The sequence below is a fragment of the Eubalaena glacialis genome, chromosome 5 (genome assembly GCF_028564815.1).
Source record: "Eubalaena glacialis isolate mEubGla1 chromosome 5, mEubGla1.1.hap2.+ XY, whole genome shotgun sequence".
In the NCBI taxonomy this organism is placed as follows: domain Eukaryota; kingdom Metazoa; phylum Chordata; class Mammalia; order Artiodactyla; family Balaenidae; genus Eubalaena; species Eubalaena glacialis.
In genome coordinates, this window is record NC_083720.1 from 21,686,317 (window position 1) to 21,709,564 (window position 23,248).

The window sequence follows — 23,248 nt, forward strand, 5'->3', positions numbered from 1 at the left end:
ACAAGAGGAAAAAGGTAATCTGAACAGTCCTATATCTATTAAAGAAATTGAATTTGTCCTTAAAAGCCTTCCAACAAAGAAAACTCCAGGTCCAAATATTTTCACTGGTAAATTCTACCCAACCTTTAATAAAGAAATAATATAGGGACTTCCCCTGGTGGCACAGTTGTTAAGAATCCACCTGCCAGTGCAGGGGACACGGGTTCGAGCCCTGCTCCGGGAAGATCCCACATGCCACACAGCAACTAAGCCCGTGTGCCACAACTACTAACTCATGTGCTGCAACTAGAGCCTGCGAGCCACAACTACTAGCTCATGTGCTGCAACTACTGAAGCCCACGCACCCAGAGCCTGTGCTCCGCAACAGGAGAAGCCACCACAAGGAGAAGCCCGCGCACCACAACAAAGGGTAGCCCCAGCTCGCCGCAACTAGAGAAAGCCTGCGCGCAGCAACGAAGACCCAACGCAGCCAAAAATAAAATAAATAAATATTTTTTTAAAAAAGAAAGAAATGATATAAATTATATACAACTTGTTGCAGACAGTAGAAGAGGAGAAAACATTTCCCAATTCATTTTATGAAGGTGGCATTACCCTGAGACCAAAACCAGGTGAAGGCATTATGAGGAAAGAAAAGTACAGATCAATATCCATTAGGAATACAGATGTAAAATTCTTCAACAAACTATTAGCAAACCCAATCCAGCAATAAATAAAAAGAACGGTGGATCATGACCAAGTAGGGTTTACACCAGTATGCAAGGCTGGTGCAAGATTAAAAAAAGAAAAATCAACCAATGGGACTTCCACTTCCATTCAAGACTGAATAAGAGGGGTTAGATTTACATTCCCTCTTCAAACAACTGAAAAAAACAGACAAAATATATGAAACAGCAGCACTCAAAACTTTGGATATCAGGCAATGAAGGACAGTGATCCTTCAGAGACAGGGAAAAGTTCAGGTGAGCCCTTTGATTACCTAGCTTACCGCCTGAAAAAATCTCCACGGTATTGCACAGGGAGGGGAAGGTCAGACAGAGACCAGGTATCTCCCTGAGTTAGGAGACAGAGCTGGGTGTCCAGGAAAATGAAGATGGCTAAAGTTTTCATCACAGAGTACTGGAAGGGACAATGTTTTACAAAGAGAGAACTCTTGAGATCTGCAGAAGTTTTTGCTGAGTATTCAGTGGAGTCCTGATCAGTACATACATAGTGAGGAAACTACCTGAGGCCAGGTAAAGAAAAGATTAGAGCGAGCAGCGTTAGGAGGCCAAACAGGGTCAGGAATAATGTCTGTCCCAACTGTCAAGAGTGTCAAATCTCATTATTAAGGGTCATTGTTCAGAGTACTAAGAAGGGTCCTGCCTCACTAGTTGCGGTGAATTAACTCTAGGCTAAATACAACTCTAGTTTCACCTAACAAAGCTTAAAAGCAAGATCCACATAGGATCAAATGGTTTCCAACTAACTGTATCCTAAAACAAGCTCAAGAATACCTTAAAGAAATACGAAAATAGAAACACCCAAGGTAAAATTCACAATGTCTTATATCAAATTTTAAAATTACCAGGCATACAAAGAAGCAGGAAAATATAATCTATAATGAGAAAAAAATCAATCAATCATAACTGATACAGAAATGACAGAGATGATAAAATTAGTACACAAGGCCATTAAACCAGTTACAACTGTATTCCATATGTTCAAGCAGTTAGAGAAGAGTTTGAAAGTAAGTAAAACATGGAAGATATAAAAGTAGCCCAAATGGAACGTCTAGAGATTAAGATTACAATGTCTAAGAGGAAAAATACATGAGACAGAATTAATAAATTATACACTGAAAAGAAAAAAATTAACAAACTTGAAGGCACAGCAACAGAAACTATCCAAAATGAAATATATAGAGAAAAAAGATTGAAAACATTAACAGAGTATCCATTAACTGTGGGATGACTACAAGCAGCCAAATATGCATGTAATCAGAGTCTCCAAAACGCTGGGAGGAGGAAATATTTAGAGCAATGGTGGCTGAAAATGTACCGAACTTGATTAAAATCATAAACACATAGATCCAAGAAACTTAACAAACCCCAAGAATAAGAAACATGGAAGAAAAAAGGAAAAAACTACACCAAGGCACATTATAATGAAATTACTTAAAACCAGTGCTAAAGAGAAAATTTAAAAGCAACCTGAGGACAAAGACAATATACAGAGACACAAAGATAGTGATGACAGATTTCTTTTTTTTAAATTTTTTTTATTTTTGGCTGTGTTGGGTCTTCGTTTCTGTGCGAGGGCTTTCTCTAGTTGCGGCAAGCGGGGTCCACTCTTCATCGCGGTGCGCGGGCCCCTCACTATCATGGCCTCTCTTGTTGCGGAGCACAGGTTCCAGACGCGCAGGCTCCAGACACGCAGGCTCAGTAGTTGTGGCTCACGGGCCTAGTTGCTCCACGGCATGTGGGATCCTCCCAGACCAGGGCCCGAACCCGTGTCCCCTGCATTAGCAGGCAGACTCTCAACCACTGCGCCACCAGGGAAGCCCGACAGATTTCTTGAAGAAAACAATGCAAGCTAGAAGACAAGTGCAGCAACATCTTTAAAGTACTAAGAGAAAAGTATGATAAACTCGAGGTTCTTTACCCAGGAGAAATATCATACAAAGCAACAAAGTAAAATAAAAACTTTTTCAGGCACACAAAAGCTGAAAGTTTTCATCACTAGAAGATTCACACTACAAAAAATGTTAAAATTCTTCAAGCAGAAGTAAAATGATACCAGATGGAAACCTATATCTACACAATGGACTGAAGATCATTGGATCTGGTAATCATGAGGGTAAATATAAAGAAAGTTTCTAACATACAAACAGCACATACAACTCAACAACAAAAAAACAAACAACCCAATTGAAAAATGGGCAGAAGACCTTAATAGACATTTCTCCAATGAAGACATACAGATGGCCAGTAGGCACATGAAAAGATGCTCACCGTCACTAATTGTTAGAGAAATGCAAACAAAACTACAATGAGGCACCATCTCACACTGGTCAGAATGGCCATCATTAAAATGTCTACAAATAACAAATGCTGGAGAGGGTGTGGAGAAAAGGGAACCCTCCTACACTGTTGGTGGGAATGTAAGTTGGTGCAGCCACTATGGAAAACGGCATGGAGGTTCCCCAGAAAACTAAAAATAGAGTACCATATGATCCAGCAATCCCACTCCTGGGCATATACCCGAACAAAACTATAATTCAAAAAGATACACACACCCCTATGTTCATAGCAGCACTGTTCGCAATAGCCAAAACATGGAAACAACCTAAATGTCCATCAACAGATGAGTGGATAAAGAAGATGTGGTACATATATACAATGGAATACTACTCAGCCACAAAAAGGAATGAAATAATGCCATTTACAGCAACATGGATGCAACTAGAGGTTATCATACTAAGTGAAGTAAGTCAGAAAAAGAAAGACAAATAACCATATGATATCACTTATATGTGGAATCTAAAATATGACACAAATGAACCTATCTGCAAAACAGCAACAGACTCACAGACATAGAGATCAGACTTGTGGTTGCCAAGGGGGAAGGGGAGAGGCAGAGGGATGGACTGGGAGTTTGGTATAGGTAGATGCAAACAATTACATTTAGAATGGATAAACAACAAGGTCCTACTGTATAGCACAGGGGACTATATCCAATCTCCTGGGATAAACCATAATGGAAAAGAATATAAAAAAAAGAATGTATACATGTGTATAACTGAGTCACTGTGCTGCACAGCAGAGATGGGCACAACACGGTAAATCAACTACACTTCAATAAAAAAAGAAAATTTCTAAATTATTATTTTATTATTATTAATCTTTCAAATATAATCAACCATTCAAAGTAAAAATGGTGACAATGTATTAGGTGCTTAATAAGATATCTAGAAGTAAACTGTATGATGACAGTAGCAAAAAGGCAGAGAGTAAAGTAATGGACGTATACTATATTTATATTCTCATTCTATATGTAAAATAGATTATCACTTGGAGGTAGACTGTGATAAGTTAAAGATGTATAATACACACTCTAAAATAACCTAGCAAGTAAGATGGCCAAGAGTTACAGCTAATAAGCTAACTATGGAGGTAAAATGGACTCCAAAAAAAGTATACAATTAATCCATTAGATGACAAAAATAAAAAAGAGGGAAGAGGAATATTGTGTATACTTGATATAACAAATTAATTTTGGAATTTCACAATACTAATTTCTTGCTCTTAATGCACTGACTTTTATTTACAAAGATATAATTTTCTCCCTACCTGCTATATTATAATCACTGCAAATGTCACAATCAGTTATTTAAACATGTAAATCAACACATTTTCTTATGGACTACATTATATTTTAAATTATAATATTTGTTTCCAAGCCTAACCCAAGATTCTTTTTTTGCATCATTCTCAAACATTCTCAAGCAATTCTCAGATTGTTATCTCTATAGAAAATAAAAAATATAAGACAGATATGTCAATGCCTCATAAAACAAAGTGGGAGCATATCCTCTAATTTACTCCTAGCCTCCACATAATATGGTAGGAACATTCTTCAGTGGCATGAAGAATGCTAACAAATGGTCATTCCCATTTTCTGTTCTATAATTCAGACTGGAGGGGAAAAATCATGAAAGTTAAATGGAGGAAATTTGATTTGACCTTTCTAACTAAACTTTCTGTTATCCAAATCTGAACCTCTTCACTGACTAGTAGGTTACCTACATAGCAGAAGCAATTATCATCAGGGATGAGACTAGATGTGCTACTGGTACTTTCCTCTGATGATTGCTCCGTCCTCTGAACCAGCTGCCTCTGAGCTAACTAACTACCTCAGCCTTAAAACTGGGGGTGGATTGGGGGGCACTGAAATTACCTCTCACATATTGATGGACAGAGGATATATCTACTGGGAGGGAGTTCCATGTACCTGGCTTCAGGTTTTATGTAGAAGTTCATCTACTGAAGTAACTAGCCTTTCTGACTTCTGCTCCAACCAGGTGAGGAATGATGTACCTGACTGGAAAGTTTGGGAGAATCAATTGGGCCATTCAATATAAGCCATTCCTCTTTCTGTCACAACCTGACCTCAGGAGCCATGCACAGCTCTCTGTGATGGAGTAAGGGACCTGCCATAAGAGTGAGGCTTGTGCTTGTCAGCTGTGCCAGTGGCAAGATGGGTAACCGTGTCTAAATTGGGGGTGCATACCTATTTGGCCACAGATCTTAAGAAATCCAAATTGTTATTTAACTAGGTAAAATTAGTAGACTTATTAATGAACAAATAACTAGTGGAGGCCTATATTATGAAAAGAATAAGTTTCATTTTGGGGTTAAGTAAGGTAGAAACAACACTCAGTGAACACACGGAAGCCAGAGACTAAGAGTTTAATTTAAAAGGACAATCTCTGGAATTCTCTGATTCTAGAAATCAGCTTTCTTTTTAATAAAAGTGATATATTAAGTGATTATTTTCTTCTCTTGGGAGCCTACATCTGTCTCTATATTGGTTCCAGACTCAGGATGGGGAGAAGGGATCAAGTACTTATTGATCCACTCAGACTCCAACATCTTGGCAAATGGGCAGTCAACCTTGAGAAATAAATAAGAAATGGATGAGGGAGGGGACAAAATAGCATGGGAAATCAGTGTTTTGATCAAGGCTGGGGCTTTACTGTGTTAGGCCATGTGGGTTTTCAAGCCTGAGTGGGGCACAGAGTCAGACAGGTAACTTGAGACTCTTTTGACAGCTTTGGCTGACCTTGCAGGTGTAGCTGAGGCAGGGATTAAGTGTTTTTAGGCATTGTTGGGTGGAATAATATTTGTAGCTTTTATTGTGTCTCTGAGCCAATTCTTCAGACCTGCACTGTGAAGTCCAAGAGTAGATGTGTGGCATGGCCTTAAGACGTGGCTGCTAGGTAGGCCTTGTCCACTTCCAAGACGTGTCACCTGCTCTGGGACCCTCAGGTCACTGTTCTTGGTGTGAGCCCCACACAGCAACAGAATGGGGGGAAAAGCTCTTTAGAGAGAGGAAAACTGTGTCTTTTCCACATGGTCCATTCGAGTCAAAGAGTCTTTAGTAGCAGATGAAAATGCACCCCAGAGGGTTCTGTTGCCTACACAAAATAAATGATGAAGAATGTGAGCAAAACAGAGGAAGTTATGAAGAGTTCTTTGACAATGATTATAACTACCTACGGCACTTGAAAGAATCATCTGGGCCCTATGTGCTTAAATCCAAAATACCTTCAGCATAACAGGAGAGATGAGAAAGAGACAACTTTAATTAATTCTAGGCCATGGAATTACTTTGCCTTAATCAGAGTTTGCATCAGAATTTACGGAAGATATTGAATTGGTAAATAAAACAGCTGCTATTTTGGGCCCTCAACTGGATTTGGATCCTGACGTTGTTGCAGCTCTTGGTGATGATTTCGACTTTGTTACCCAGCATCTATGTGAAAATGATTTTACCCTTCAGGCTGATGAGGAACAAGAGAGGAAGAGGGAATAGATGGAAAGAAATCTAAAGCTGAAAATGGCAGTGAGTGGAAAGATATGGATGGGAAGAAAAGTGATAGGGAGGAAGGATGACTATGATTTTTAAAGCCCATTCTCAAATGAAGATGATTCGTCTGCCTGTGCAAACCTCATGAAGTCATAGGAAGCCATTTTTTTAGGAAGAAGAAATAAAAAGTCACTTCATAGAGAATTCTATTACTTCCTCAGTCGCGAGAAGAAATGAGCAGCTGACCCTACATGAGCAGTTTGAGAAGTTTTATGAACAATTAAGATGATAACAAGATTGGAGCGCCAGATAATGCCAAATTGGAGGGTTCCATTCATGTATCAATAGACAGCAATCGGTTACATGAAGTTTTTAATGACGAATGCAAAGAGAAGGCAGAGAATTGTATAAAGCTGAATACACTTTAAGACTCTGAGGATGAAGGTCTGCCAGTTAATGAGATTGATGAGTCTGAGGAAGAAGAGATGGTTTCTCTAGTTCTAGAAGACGCAAAAGAGAAGTGGGATTGTGAATTCATTTGTAGCATATGCTCACATTTATTCAACCATCCTTAGCTTATCAAATATTAACCAAAGCCCAAACAAATCCAAGTATTTAATAAAACAGGAATACCTCTCAATGGCTTACCAAAGAAAGGACTTAGAGCAAAACAAGTTAATAAGTGCAGATGATTAATGGCAGTGATCTACTTAAGGTATCAACTCAACCACGTTCTACAAATGAAAGCAAAGAAAATAAAAGAGCAAGAAAGCAAGTTATAAAAGAAGAGCACAGGGAACAGAGAGCAGAGAAGAAAGCTAACAAATTAGCCTTCAAACTGAAGACACGAGAGCAGGAAAATGAGTGCTGCATTTGAAGAATGTTGAGGGTCCAAAGTTACAAAAATGGGACATTTAAGAAAAGGCACATCCCCCATTAAGGACTCCTCATTATGTTCAATCATGAATTACAACCTTCAAATGACAAAACTCTGCAATTTTTATTGATAGGTACTGAAAAAACAAGTGTAGTATTTGAACTAATTTTATAGCTCAATTATAAAATAATTGTAGAACAAGTTTTCCCTGCTGACCATCATGTACATCCTGTCATAGTTTTATTTTAATTGTAATGTCTATTTACATTGTTTTGAAGGTTTAATTAAATTTAATGTTATGCTATAAACTTTACATTATCGCTAAAATAAATAATTTCATGAATGTGAAATGTTTGGATAAATTATTAGAAAATATCTTCATGACTTAAATCCAAAGGCAACAAAGTTCCATAAGGGCCATAATACTAATGGGTGGAGTCTTAGTTTTAAATTCCTAGTGCAGGCCCTCGATGGGCAGGTGTAATTCAGCTGCCCTGATAATTTTCCTTCTTACTCTGCTTTAAACTATACTCAGGGCCAAGGAGAAATCTGTGAAAGGGTTCACTTCAGGAGTCATGCATCTTTGCCTATGGCCTCAAAACTTACCCTCTCACCACTATAACACAGACTGTCTTTAATGCACAGATTCTGATGGTAGTTTTAGATATGAGACCCAAACTATTATTTCACCAAGGGAAGAGTGATAGATTTTATCAATGAACAACTAAAAATGGAGGAAGCTGTTATAATAAAAAGACTATTTCACCTTCTTTTCTTAAGGTAAAGAAACAATCCTGAAAATAAGGCAACAAAGCCTAAGAAAGTGATTTAACAGGGATGTTTCTGGAACATTCTAAATCTAGAAATCAGATATGCTTTAGAAATTAGGAAGAAATGGGGGATTTCCCTGGTGGTCCAGTGGTTAGGAATCCACCTTCCAATTCAGGGGACGTGGGTTCGATCCCTGATGGGGAAATGGGATCCCACGTGCTGTGGGGCAACTAAGCCCGCGCACCACGGCTACTGAGCATGCAAGCCACAACTAGAGAGCCTGTGCTGCAACTGCAGAGCCCATGCACTCTAGAGCCTGCATGCCACAACTAGAGAGAGAAGCCTGTGCACCGCAACGAAGAGCCTGCATGCCGCAACTGGGACCCAACACAGCTGAAAATTAAATAAATAAATAAATATTTTTAAAAAAATAAATTAGGAAGAAATGAGAGTGGTTTGAAAAAGATGCCTGAGTCTTATTCGTAGAATTGGAAAATTTTCAGAATAGTAACAAACAAAGAAAAACAGTATCATTAAAATAGAACTAGAAGAAAGTCTGAGATCTTAAAGAGGCAGGTGAGACACAGTGAAAAGGGACATGAAATGATTTCTTCAGAGGCCAGACTAGAAAGACATAAAAAAGAGATGCCCTAAAGGCAGTTTTTGAAAACCCCCAAAGCAGCTCCAGATTACAAACTAGCTCTGCTAGCCAGCTTCAAAGATGCCCTCGATGTTCCCAGCGTCATAATATTCACGCCCCTATATAGTTTCCTCCTACTTTGTATCTGAGTTCGTTGGTGTGACCAATGGAATAAGGCAGAAGTGGTACGTTACTTTCAAGGGTAAGTCATAATAAGATATTGTAACTTTCTTCTTGCTCTCTCTCTTAAATCACGTCCCCTGCTGAAACCAGCTGCCATGTCGTGTGAACACTCAGGATGCCCTGTTAGGCCAATATGCAAGGAACCGAAACCTTCTGCCAAAGTCAGTGAGGAACCAAGGGGCCCTGCCAAGAACCATGTGAGTGAGCCATCTTGGAAGTGGATCTTCAAGCCCCAGGAAAATGGTCAGATGATTGCAGACACACACACAGAAAAAGACTAAAGAAAATGTTCATCTGTGGGGTGTTGTAACCATGAATGGTTTTTGTTTTCTCTGTAATGTTTATATATTCAAAGTTTTCTAAAACTAGCATTGTTTTAAAATTTAAGATTAGAAAAGGCAATGACATAAGTAATAGGCATGGAGGGGCATGCATGGCCAAGAGCGTGGCTTGAACAAAGGCACAGAACCAGAAAAGGATGAGTTTACAGCTGAGTGAGACTGGTGACCCCCCAGAAGAGCCTGAAACTAGGACTCGATGCAACTGATCCAGTACAGAAGTGGAGAGGTGAGACCAAGAAGGGAAGGAAAGCAATACTAATGTGTTCAACAGTAAGATACCAGTGTGGGCAACTGGAACTCAAGTCCATTGGAGACTTCTGGGGGATCCACCCAAAAGAGAAAACAGCTGGGGAATTTAATCACCAACCCTCTTTGTCAGTTTTACATTTTACAGCAATGTACAGCTCTTGCAAACTACCTTATACCTAGACTAAAGGCAATCCTGCAGCCAATGTGCTCATGGTAAGAAGTGTACAGGAACGCAGAGGACTGGGGAAAGATGGTCACACACACAACGAAGAGTCTGCTAATCTGCCACATGAGCAAAGGATATATGTGGGAGACACTGGCCAATGACACTGGGAGGATAGACTGGGATTGGCTTGTGGCTTTCTATTCCTAAATAAAGAGTTTGGACTTTATTTTACGAGCACTTAAAGAACTAAAGAGTTGACTTAAAATAATTTTTATTATGCAAAATTTCAAACATATATAAGATTATAAGGAACAGTATAGTGAACCTCCATGTGCTCATCAACTAGTCTAAGCATCAACTCTGGCCTATCTATCTACACTCCCATCCATGTTTTCTCACTCCATATGATTTGAATCAAATCCAGGGATCATATCAATTACTCATAAATATTTCAGTATGTATGCATAAAAGATAAGGGCCTCTTTTCCTTTCTAATACAACCTCAAAACCACTATCAGATCTAAAAATAATAATTCCTTGGGACTTCCCTGGTGGTGGAGTGGTTAAGAATCCGCCTGCCACTGCAGGGCACATGGGTTTGAGCCCTGGTCCGGGAAGATCCCACATGTCGCAGAGCAACTAAGCCCGTGCACCACAACTACTGAGCCTGTGCTCCAGAGCCCACAAGCCACAATTACTGAGCCCACATGCCACAACTACTGAAGCCCATGCACCTAGAGTCCATGCTCCACAAGAGAAGCCACTGCAATGAGAAGCCCGTGCGCTGCAACCAAGAGTAGCCCCCGCTTGCCGCAACTAGAGAAAGCCAGTGTGCAGCAACGAACACCCAACACAGCCAAAAATAAATAAATAAATAAATAAATAAATTCATTTATTTTAAAATTCCTTAATACCATCAAATGCCCAGGCAATGTTCAAATTATTAATTGAAGGAAAGTTTTTAAGAGAAAAATTCTGTGGGAAAAGTTACTCTCATACCAGTATACAAGATGTATTAAAACCAAAAGAACCAGCACAGAAAAGGGGGAGTATAAATGCTATCACAACAGGACAGACATGAGAAAGCCAAGGTGTGAGCTAATGTGATGGTAACTGGGATGAAAACATGGACCTGAGTGAGAGAGAGACCTGACAGGACTCAGTGAAAGCAAAGATAAAGGCGGCACAAATGTAACTGCCGGGACGTAGAGAAGCACAGGGGACAACTGACGTAGGATAAAAGATGATGAATTTAGTCAGAGATCTATTGGCTTTAAAGAGGAATATCTGGTTGGAAATGTAGAGAGACTACCTGGAAGATGCAGAACCATGGTTTGAGGGAGAGATTGGGATTAGGGATTTAGATTTGATTTAGATGAGAATCTCAGAGGTTATGGCTAACTGAGAGAAAGTGTATAAAAGAGAAAAATAGTAAAGGGCAAGACAGAACTTCATGCCTGCCTTAAAGAACTAGAAATTAAAACAAAAGCCATGAAGGAAGACAAAAATGGAACAATCAAGGAGGTGAGAAAGAAACAAGAACTCAGATTTATCACAAAAGCCAATTTCAAGAAGGATGAAGAATCCCAAAATATAAAAGGTATAGGAAAATACTCTGGGGACTCCAAAGTGCATTAAATACTCAGAAGTATTCTATCATATATTCTGCAACTCTTAAAGAGTTCCCATCGCGTGCCAAAGACCATGCTGGAGGTCCTGGGGATGAGATGGAAAATCTGGCTCAGACCTTTCCTTCTTGGAGCTAACAGTATAGTGAGAGAAGCAGTTATTAATCAATTGATTGTACAAAGAAGTAATTAGCAACTGCAATGAGTGCAATATGGGGAAATCCAAGATTGTAGGAATGAGAGTGCACATTAGGAGAATCTGATCTATTCTGGGAGAGTAGGGAGGATAAAGGATGGTTTCCTTGGAATCTTGAATATATTTGATAACCACATCCGCAGGAATTCTCTAGCATTGCTATTGGACTTGTTAGTAAAGAGTGACATCATTGTTTTTGCCATTAAAAAAAGAACATGGAAACATGTCATCCACATTTCCTAGTGAAGTCAACTAGACCTCATTTTGAAGGAAGGAGGACTTTAAGAAGTTTTTATAATAGGTTCCTTGTTGAGACATTTTGTACAAACGTTTACAAAGAAAAGAGACATCATCAAAAGCAATGTGTAGGAACATAAGATCTGACATATGAGTGTCATAATGCAAAATGTGTATTTTGCCTTCAATTTCTGCCATAAAAATATTTGTCACAATTGAAACAAATATTTTCTTTTGGAAATCAATATTTTGGTTCTCAGGGCTCAAGCAAAGGTTTTGTTCGGAAATTACTTTTGTTCATACTTACAGTGAGGACAGAGCTCTGCAACAGTAGAATACCATGCCAGCAACCACTGATCAGGCCTTTACTGTATTCCGACACTGCTCACATCTGATGAATTCATATATGTAAAGTTACCTCCAAAGAGATGAAAATCAAAGGCTTTAAGACCTCATCTATGCAACAAATAGTAAACTTTAAAGTTGATGTTTCTAAGAATTAAGAAAGCAAGCTCAGAGATTTGAGTGGTGCTCAAATGTTTTAGAAAACACTTGGATGCAAATTAATTGTTAAAATATCCTTGGAATACTCTTGGGATTGTTTTATTATTATTGGAATATTATACTTCATTATTTTTAAAATCAAAAGTCAGACTTCTTTTAGAAACCTTCCTTGAGAAATAGGCCAAGCTCAAAAGTATTAAAAGTTTATTGATATGGTTTCAGATTTCACATTGCAACTAGTCTCTAACAAACTATTACTTGTTGACATTTGGTGTAATATTAAAGAAGAATATCCACAATTAGCTGAAAAAGTTATTAAAATTATCCTCTCTTTCCAACTACATATTTGCATGAAGCCAAGTTTTCTTCATATACTTCAACCTAAATACCATATTGCAACAAATTGAATGCAGAAGCAGATAAAAGTATCCAGCTGTCTTCTGTTAAGGCATATATTAAAGACATTTACAAAAATGTAAAACAGTGCCACTCTTTTCACTACTTTTTGTTGTTATTCTGAAAAATCTGTATTATGTATTTTAACACATAATTGGTATTCATTATTATTTTAAGTGAATTAATAAATAAATATTTCAAAGATTTCTCAGATTTAATATCTAATGTGATAAATACTCATAGATATAAGCTACATAAACAAAAGCTCTCTGGGGGCCTTCAATAATTTTTCATAGTGTAAAAGGGTTGAGAAATCCTGGATAGATACAATTTCTGTTTACCATGTTTGTTTACTGTCTGTTATTTTGGGTCATTCCTGGGATGCTTTAATATACTCCTTATAGTTTACAGTCATTAAAGTATACCTTCCACTGAGTGGTTTATTTCAACAGTATGGACAAATCAGCAGTGCCAAGGAAAGAACAGGGTACTTGCCCCTACAGGTTTCACACAATTTCAAGAGAAAAGAAAAAGTTATTGTCAAACTATATTATAAAATTATTATCAAGGGACTTCCCTAGCAGTCCAGTGGTTAGGACTTCGCCTTCCAATGCAGGGGATGAGGGTTTGATCCCTGGCTGGGGAGCTTAGATCTCACATGCCTCACAGCCAAAAAACCAAAACATAAAACAGAAGCAGTATTGTAACAAATTCAATAAAGACTTTTAAAGTGGTCCACATCAAAAAAAATCTTAAAAAAAAATTATTGTCAAATTACGTATCACCTATGCTGGAATTGTATGTTTTTCTGAAACTGAAAATATTTATGTTTTTCCTAACTATAAAAGAATCATAAAGCCTATACTATACAGTAAAGAAGATTTAATAAGTCACCCCAAATCTACCCATCACCCAAAGATATACATTTCACTATATTTTCTTTCAGACTTTTTTTTCATACTATAGTGAATGTGTGTGCCTGTAAAGGAAGAAATAATCCATATATAAATTTAGCTACAAGAGTTCCATGAAAATGAAGAATTTCAGCTTGGAAATCTCTGGATTCTGAAAATCATTGGGATCTGAGTAAGAAAGCTATTGTATAAACCTAAGTGTTAATTTCATTAAATTAAATGTACACTGCCTGATATGGTATAATAATTAAATTAAGTTTAAAATCTAAAATGTAGCTGAGTAACAGATCTGGACATTAAACTGTCTTCCAGCTAAAATTTTTAATATACAGAAGTTCTTAATATACAGAAGCTATTCTACTAATCATATTGAAATGCTGTTACACATTAGAATAAGCGTGAGTGAACATCATAGTTCTATTTTGGTATCTGGTATTATTAAGAGTGGCTGTATTTTGGACTTCCCTGGTGGCGCAGTGGTTAAGAATCCACCTGCCAATGCACAGAACACGGGTTCGATCCCTGGTCCGGGAAGGTCCCACATGACGCGGAGCAGCTAAGTCCGTGCACCACAACTACTGAGCCTGCATGCCACAACTACTGAAGCCTGTGCACCTAGAGCCTGTGCTCCGCAACAAGAGAAAGCCACCGCAATGAGAAGCCCGCGCACCGCAATGAAGAGTAACCCCAGCTTACAGCAACTAGAGAAAAGCCTGCGCGCAGCAACGAAGACCCAATGCAGCCAACAAATTAATTAATTTATTTAAATGTTGTTTTTTAAAAAAAAGAAGGCCTGTATGTAAGAAATCTTGTTTCATTGCATCTCTAGCTTATCTACCAATTTAGCCTTAAAACCTTACTTAAAAAAGTAATATAATCCTATACATTTACCAACAGTTGTGTGAAAGGTAAGAAGTAATTAGCAATAAATGTTTCTTAAAGACCATCTGCTTTCAATTTTTCCTAAGATGTTTTTATCAACCTTCACTATAAAAAATATTAACTTTCCACAAATTAGGCATGTTTGAAACAATTTTTAAGAGGGGAGAAAAACTGGTAGAACTGACCATTATACAATAAAGTTGAATGGTAACATACAAAATACGCTGGAGAATGTTTTTTTTCTTAACTCTCTCGCAAATGTTTCAATGCCATGCTTTTAATTATGTAATCTGCTCTCCTAAAAAAGGCAATAGGTAATTTGGGGCCTCCTGAATTATTTTTGTATCACTTTCAGGCATCACTGATAAGTTCCAGCAATCACATTTTGAACAATGATTATCTAAAATAATTTACTGAAGCCTTAGAATTTTTTTGGTTTTACCATATTGAAAAGTATCTCACTACATTTCACTATCTTAGATTAAATGGAGTTGTGAGCAAAATTAAGTCAATTTATAGTTTTAACTTAATACACATTGCTTATAAACTTTAATTTTTAATTATTTCTTCTTGATTTCACAGTTGCCTCACACTGCCCATTTGCATAGAGCATGGGTATGAACTGAAAAGGCACCAGACATGAAAAAAGGCATTCACAAACTAATATAAATGCAGTCCAAATAACAAATATGAGAATCATGTTAACTTATTGTATTTTCAGTCTAAAAAAATGTTAATTTAATAATTAAGTTATTGTCATTGATGAGCATACTTAATAAACATGAGCACCTACTAAAAACATATACACTAGTTTTAGATGTTATCAAAATCACAGTGTAATTCAAATGGGTATTAAAATTTTGGACTTAAAATAGTTCCATTTATATGCATGTAGATGTTCTCACAGGCTGTAGAAAGTCCTCACCATGTTCATTTTAAGATGGATATATACAGCATTTACTTCAGTTCACAAAGTGTGGGCATAAAACAATCTACAGAAGCTTTTTACAGGGTTTAAAAGAGTTCTAATCACCCATGCCAACTGCACTCCTCTCTCAACACAAAACTGCTTTTGAAACCAAGCATTCATTTGCTAAAACAAGGCATCTGCTGTTAAAGAGATTGATTATCCTGGGGCCTGACCTAATTGGGAGATTAGATATGGTTCCCTACTCTGGATGGCATGGTTTATAGAGAGAGAGAGAAAAAAAGAACAAACTTCTTTTGAACTCCAGTGCACTTTTACTTAATTCTAATTTTCTTTAAATAGAAAATAAACAGCATTGCAAAGCAGTATTCACCAGTATTGTCAGGTTGGTGAAATTGGTGTATTATGAATTATGAATTCACTGAGTTTATCAGGTCATTTCGTTAGTAACAGGTACATATCCACTTTTATCACATAATCCAAACACTATCCAAAAAATGACTTTTTTGTCATATCCCACTGAGTTAAGATCACTATAGTGGATACACACACACGCACACACACACACAAATCTGGCCTTTTACTGATGGTATCATTTCAGTTTTTTCTATAGCCAGTTAGGTATCAGTTTTTCCCCCAAACACAGACATCACCTCATTGCTGTGGCTAATTGCATTTTTCTTCCTAGCCTTTGACAACGAGACCTTTGTTAATGCTATTCACCAATATATCAGACTTGGGTCATCCATCCAAAACATGACAAAAGACCCAGATGCTCATGTAAATTGCACTCCCCAAAAGTACTGCCCTCTTCCTCCATGCAGATGCAGATCCATGACCCCCTTCCATTTCTGTTCACTCGCTTTGTTTTCACTTAATCTGTCATGGTTGGAAAAAGTATTTATTCACAGACTTTACGAAACAGTATGCTTTGTTTACTCAATAGATCAAATAATCAGATAATTATGAAATTAGATACAATTTTCTATACAAAATTTAACAATTGCTTATTCCAGTTGAACTCCGAAATCAGATCCATTTTCCAGAATAAAGACTTCTTTCTACTCATTTTTTACTCCTTTTTGAACTCTCAAGATAAAACCAAGTTTGTCCTCTTTTACTGAAGGAAAAAGGTTTCAAGCAGAAGAGCAGGACTGAATCATTCATAAATTACCTCAGAATTAAAAAGTTAATGTAACTACTTGATGCTTTCTTATTGCTTTCAGTAAAATTGCATTAAGTATTACTTACTCAGAATTTCTACTTTCTAAAGTCTCAAGTAACTTAAAAATAATTTCAAGAGACTTAGAAACTATCAATACTATAATGATGCCTTTAAAGGGAGATTATTATGGATTCAAATGGCATCAGGATCATACTATGTGTGTAGATATATCTATACTACAGGATCAAGACTTCTTTCTATTCATTTTCACCCTTTATATATTTTCATCTCATATATTTTAATATCCACTATGTTTTAGATACTAAGTCACAGTAAGAGAAGGCAGAAATAGATAATTTTTTAAATAAAAAACAATTTATCCAATAGCAATCAACAGCAATATTTTGGTATTTTAAAGAGAGTTAAAAATCAAATTAAGGTATATGAATTTCTGATCTCAATTTTAAATGTTTTCAAATTTAATTAAAATTGAGTGAAAACTTAGTAAAATGGTAAGAAACTTCTAGGGTTCCTAGAGCTACTATGCAGTCACAAATACAACCACACTAAATTTACTACGCTCATCTGTTGGTCATGATACCAAAAAGAAAGGCAGAAATACTTTACTGAACTTATTTAATAAAATGATATCAAACACTAGTAGCCATAGAAAGCTTAGCAAATATTATGGAATATATATGTAACGTTAGGAATTGAGTGACGCAGGCCATCAGTTTATTGGCATTCTCTATGATGAGGCTGAAACGTGCAGGCCTCTCTCTCTGAATCAAGTCAAGACAGAGAGCAGGACAGCTTATACAAAAAGAGCAACGGAAGACAGGGCACACAAAGCCAAGAGGAAGGATAGGAGATTTTTTAAATGACTGAAAATTTGGAGGAGTTAAAGAACCAGAAATCAAAGACACCAAAGATGTCTTTGGAAAGGAAAAAAAGGAGGGAAATTGATGAATCTATGATAATGAGGCAAAACCTGGGATTCTCCTGGTAATCATAGCACTCACCAGACTTTAAACAGTGAAGAAATACTCGAGTGCTTCTTGCCTTGACTGTTACTATAACTCTGCAATCTGTACTTTACATCAGCTACACTGATGTTACTGAAACATCACTCTATGTTGTTCCCAAGTCCAAAAACCTTCAATGGCTCTCTAATGTCCTGGAACAGTACAAATTTTCCAGCCTGCCACACAAGACTCTCTAGAAAAAAGACCCAGATGTGATCTAATTACATGAGGACTGTGTCCCAGGTAAAGTGAGCTAGTTTGGTGCTTAAACTTTGGGTCTATCGATTTTAAGTTCTGTGCCTGTAATGTCCTACTTATATGTCTACATCTACTTTTTCTTTATGACTCAAATTGGAGTTAATATTCTTCATTAAACCTTCCCTAACCACCACCCACATCTGCCAGCCAGTTCCAGGCACTCTTTAAGTTCTCTGTCCTCCAAGAAACATTCCATAGTTATCTTTGAATTCATTGTGCATTTGCTGCATACATTCACTTGATACTCATCTGATACCTCCTATTTGCAGCTATTTTTCTGTATCGGCTCCCCAATTAGATTTGCCTGGCAAAGAAAGGCTGTTTTCTTTTCCCTCTTGCAGTCACACAGTACCACATCATGAGATAAATAGTACTCAATATCTATAGAGAAAAAATATCTATTGAGAAAAAAATGCTCAGTATTGTTATTTCTCCTTGGTTGACTTTTCTTCCTATTGCCCACAATGGCTGCTCAAAAAAACCTTGTCTATCTCTGCCCTCCCCCACTTCCCTATCTTGCCTCTTCCTCCACTGAGAACTAAAAGTTATTGCAATACTGTGATTTATAGAAAATTTATATATTTGGTCATCCAGATGACCAAATATATATGAGAAATATATATATATACAAGCATACATACACAATGGCCAAATATATATATATATATAATGATAAATATTTGGTTTTCATCCACAGTTCCTGGCTCACAGCTCCCAAAGCCCTTGAAATTTCCTGATCAAAAAGGGCAAAAAAGATAATATTTGGTCTCTTGCCTTCACTTCCAGAAAAAGCTCCAGGGAAGGTGACTTTTGGGTCCCACCCAAAGGATGGGGGCTGGTCGCCAGGAAAACCAACTCTGTGATTAGAGGGTTAGAACTTTCAGTCCCACCCCCTGATTTCCTGGGGAGAGGGGTTGGAGGTTGAATCAATCGCCATTGGCCAATGATTTAGTCAATCATGACTATGTAAAACCCATAAAAACCCAAAAGGACAGCTTTTACCCTTTTTCAGGGAGCTTCCATGTAGGGAAACCAGAACACCTCATGTGCCACACTGCCAGGCTCCCCGCTCCAAGAGGACAGACGCTCCTTTGCTCAGGACCTCACCCTATGTATCTCTTCATCTGGCTATTTATTCATATCCTTTAATATTCTTTTATAATAAGTTTGTAATTAGTGAGTAAATAAGCTTTCCTGAGTTCTATGAGCCGTTTTAGCAAATTATTCGAAACCGAGGAGGAGGATGTGGGAACCTCTGGTTTGTAGCCAGTAGGTCAGCAACACAGGTAACCAACCTGGGCTTGAAACTGGTGTCTGAAGTGGAGGGTGGTCTTGTGGGACTGAGAACTTTACCTGTGGAATCTATTTCTGGGTAGAATCAGATCGTGTCAGAATTGAGTTGAATTCTCAGACACTGCTGGCATCAGAGAATTGCTTGCTGCTGTACAAAAGCCTACACACACACACACACACACACACACACACACACACGCTGGAATTGGGTCCATGAACCCTTTGCAATTATCCTCAATGTTTCATTAAAAATAAAAATTTCTATACTCTCACCTCTTCTTTCTTGTATATTTTCATTTCCCAAGAAACTGTCTCTTTTAAGGCTTATTCTCCACTTAGGTCCTCGATGCCACTGTTTTCTGTGGCCTCTGGCTCTATTAGTTACACCTTTCCAACTTCCAACTTCAGTTTTTATATTTCTTCTGGCTCTCTTTCCTCTATATTCCTAAAAATAAAATTCCCAAGATCCAGCAATTGTTCATGTTATTTCCCCCACTCTCCAAGCCTCTAACTCACAAAACTTTTGCTTCTATCTCATTATCCCTCACTTCCGAACTCCTTGCAAAAGACTTCCATCCCCTCTCCATGCCCCAAATTGCCCCAAATTGCTTCCTCTTAGTTCACCAAAGATCTCTTGAGTGCAAAATCAAATGATGTTTTCCCAGTCATTCTTAGTTGTACTGAATTGCGTAACGAACTACTAAAATATTTTCCCACCCAACTCAGATTCACTAAGTAGGTTTTTAGGACATTCATTTCATGATTTGCCTCCTACTTCTCCATTTCTTCTGAGTTTCCTTCATTGTATCTTCTTCCACCATGTGACATTTTATTAGTTACTACCCCCAATTCCTTCCCTGTCTTTTCCTGACCCAAACTCACTTGAACTCACACAAACTCATCTCCATGTATACAATTCCACTATGACCTCTAAGATACCACACTTTATTCTTCAGAGTTCAAACACACGAACACATTTTCAAAATGTCTCTCAGATTTGTCATCCCTTTACATTTTTGTTGTACTGGACATCCTCACTTCCTTTCGTCGGAACTATCCACAGAGTTGGCGAGCTGAGCAGCCGGCTGGATTTCAATCACCAATCTGTTCCTTAGCCAGAGCATTTGTACAGTACACAGAATAGAAAACCATTTCTGCTGTTGCAGTCCTACTCAGGGTACCCTTTTTAGCTGCCTGCTCTTAACCTGAAGAGACAGTACTTCACCCTGGGCCCCACCTCTTGTCTTTCTTCCTCCACTTCTGGCCTCTTTCCCTTGCTCCAACCCCTATCCTAAGCCCAGGGTCTTCTCTCTATGCTGAAAACCTATGTTTCCATTAGGTTTCCAGCCATTTGGCTTCATTGTGTTCCATTGCTGGATGAGTTCCAGGAGTTTCACATCAAAAATGGAGGGAAGGACAGGGCATAAGGACCCCTCAAGCTAGATTATTGAAAATCTAGTCAGACCTTCCACACTTTCAGGATTCATATCCTGCTATCATCTAGATGGCCTGGACCTTGGATAAATTAATCCAACCGCCTTCTGCAACTTAGTTTCCTCCATTGTAAAAAATGCAGGTAATACTAGTATGTAATTCATGGGCCTGTGAAGGGGTTAAATACATTGATTCACATAAAGCACTTAGAAGAGCGCTTGGCAGAAAATAAGTGCTCAATTAATGGTAGTTAGCATTATTATTACTTCTTCTTTGTCATAATGTTAAGAGAGCATCTGTCCCAATCTCTGCCTTAAATTGCTTTACCTAAGGACTCCTTTAGTTATCCTAGACTAAACAAGTACCAGACAAGTACCAGGAGAGTTGCATGGGAAAGTGGAGGAAAAGCTACCTAAATAATAATAATAATAACTAATAATAACAATAATATAACAATAACAAGAATAATATATTAATAGTAAATCAAAGCTTCACTTGCATTATCTAAAGGAATCCTTACAGAAAATTTATGTGGCAACAAGTACTATTATTACCTCCGTTTTACACATAAGGGAAAAAATTCTTAATTTTTCTTAAATTGTCCAGATAGTCTGCCTCTAAAAAGTTTCTAGAACATGCTATTTTGGCATCCCTTTCTTGCACATTTGCCTAAGAACTCTGCTTCTGATAGATTGCTTGGAGAGTCCTGCTTCTTTAAGCAATGTCATGACACTCCACCTCCATGCTACCAGTAGTAAAGCTCTTTCTCTTGTGATCCAAATGGACTTCTACCACATAAGAATTTGTTGAAACTCTGAAGAGGGTTTTTATTCCATGCCTTCAGCAGACTTAAGTGGAAAATGAATGAATGGGATTCAAAAGTCTGGGGCACTCTTTCCCAATAAAGATAATGTATTTTCCTCATAGGATTGCTCTGGCAGAAGCCAGCAAGGAGAACGAAAACTCAAATTTCTATACAGGCATGCAAGTTGGCCAACCTAGCTACATCCATTCCATGTCTGCCTGGGAGAGGGGACAAGCAATGACCATGACCATCCCCAACTCCAGGTGACATATCCTTCAGCCAACAGGGTTTCTGCATACATTCCCAAAACCAATTATTTCCGAAGTGGGATGTGTGCACAAAACAATTCACTGGGGTACAGGAAGAAATGTAGAATTCCCACTTATATTGACTCTTTAAGAAAATAAACTAAGCTGTACTAAAATGTAACAAATGGATTGACACTGACACCCTTACAGTCTGCAGGACAGAAAGTCACAGGTCACGACTAGTATCCCCAAAGAAATGAAAGTCAACCATTGCAAATGTAATGGCTCTTTCTCTGTGCAGCTAACAGTTGGTACTGTGCTATCTAACAAGAATTTCAGAAAAATTAACATTCATATTCTTTCAGAGAAAAAGTGACTTTTAAAATGAAAAAATTTTTTCAAGACACTCAAGCTACTGAGAGAGCATGTCTGTGTCAATTATTTTTTTTAAAAAACTTCATCTGAAATTGAAAAACTTGGAAACAAGTTTTTCTAATCTATTTATAATATTTCTAAATTACAAATTAGTTCCAAGGGCAATTAAAAGATAAAAACAATTAGTTCAATTAGTTCCAAACTAATAGAAAGGTGTTGTGTTTTCATAGTTTTAAGAAATGGACCAAAACTGCTTAAAACTTCGTTTTAGACCCATTTTTTAAAATTATAACAATACAACACTTTTTAGTTTGTAAGAACATCTAATTGGCACCAGGAAAATGGGGAATTTAATAATAACTTTTCAAGGCTTTGCATAATTGCTAAATACAGGTAAATAAAAATAAGAAGTCAACAATGAACTCTCATTAGGATCTTCATATCTTTGTGATGTAACTTTTTTAGCTCTGATGGTCAAAAAAACAAAAACTCAAAAAACAAATCAAAAAATCCAAGTATTAAATTAAGCTGAAGTACCTGACTTTTAAATCACTCTTCACAAATAATTAAACCAAGATTTTTAAGAATAAGGAAGCATATTAACCATGTAAGTCTTAATACAGTTAATATATTTAGTGAAAGTAAAATTATTTTCTAGTGATACAAGAATCATTTTTTAAAATAAATATTTCTTTACCTCATCTTTCTTAATTTCCTACATACATATACATACACACACACACATATACACACACTATACCTAATACTGTGGAAAATCTCTATAATTTAGAGGTAGATAAATCTATATTGGCGTGTATTCATTATCTTCTCTGTTACTGATGAGATACACTATTTTAAACAAGATCTTTGAGAAAGAGAAGAGGAAGGTACATTTACACTTCCAGAGTCCTTTGAATAATCTTCCTTCAAGTTCCAGTCTCCCAGAAGGCATAGGCAAGTGTACTTGGGGCCTTAAGTTCTTCCCACTCTCCTGATCTTTTTCCTAAGGCAGGCAGCCATCCTAGGAATAGCAACACATAACTTCTTAATTCCCTAAGATGTTCAACTTCTGTGTTAACAGTAGCATTTTTGGCTGCTCTTGAGAAGTAAATATCATAATTTCTTATTATTTTAAAGAAGATTAAAGGTAACTCAAAATTAAT

General features: G+C 37.3%; 1 pseudogene; it reads left to right on the top strand.

Annotated features, from left to right (window-relative positions):
• The first annotated feature begins 922 nt into the window (after positions 1-922).
• The window catches only part of LOC133091750 (protein LTV1 homolog), a 28,342-nt pseudogene continuing 6,016 nt past the window's right edge, over positions 923-23,248 (top strand).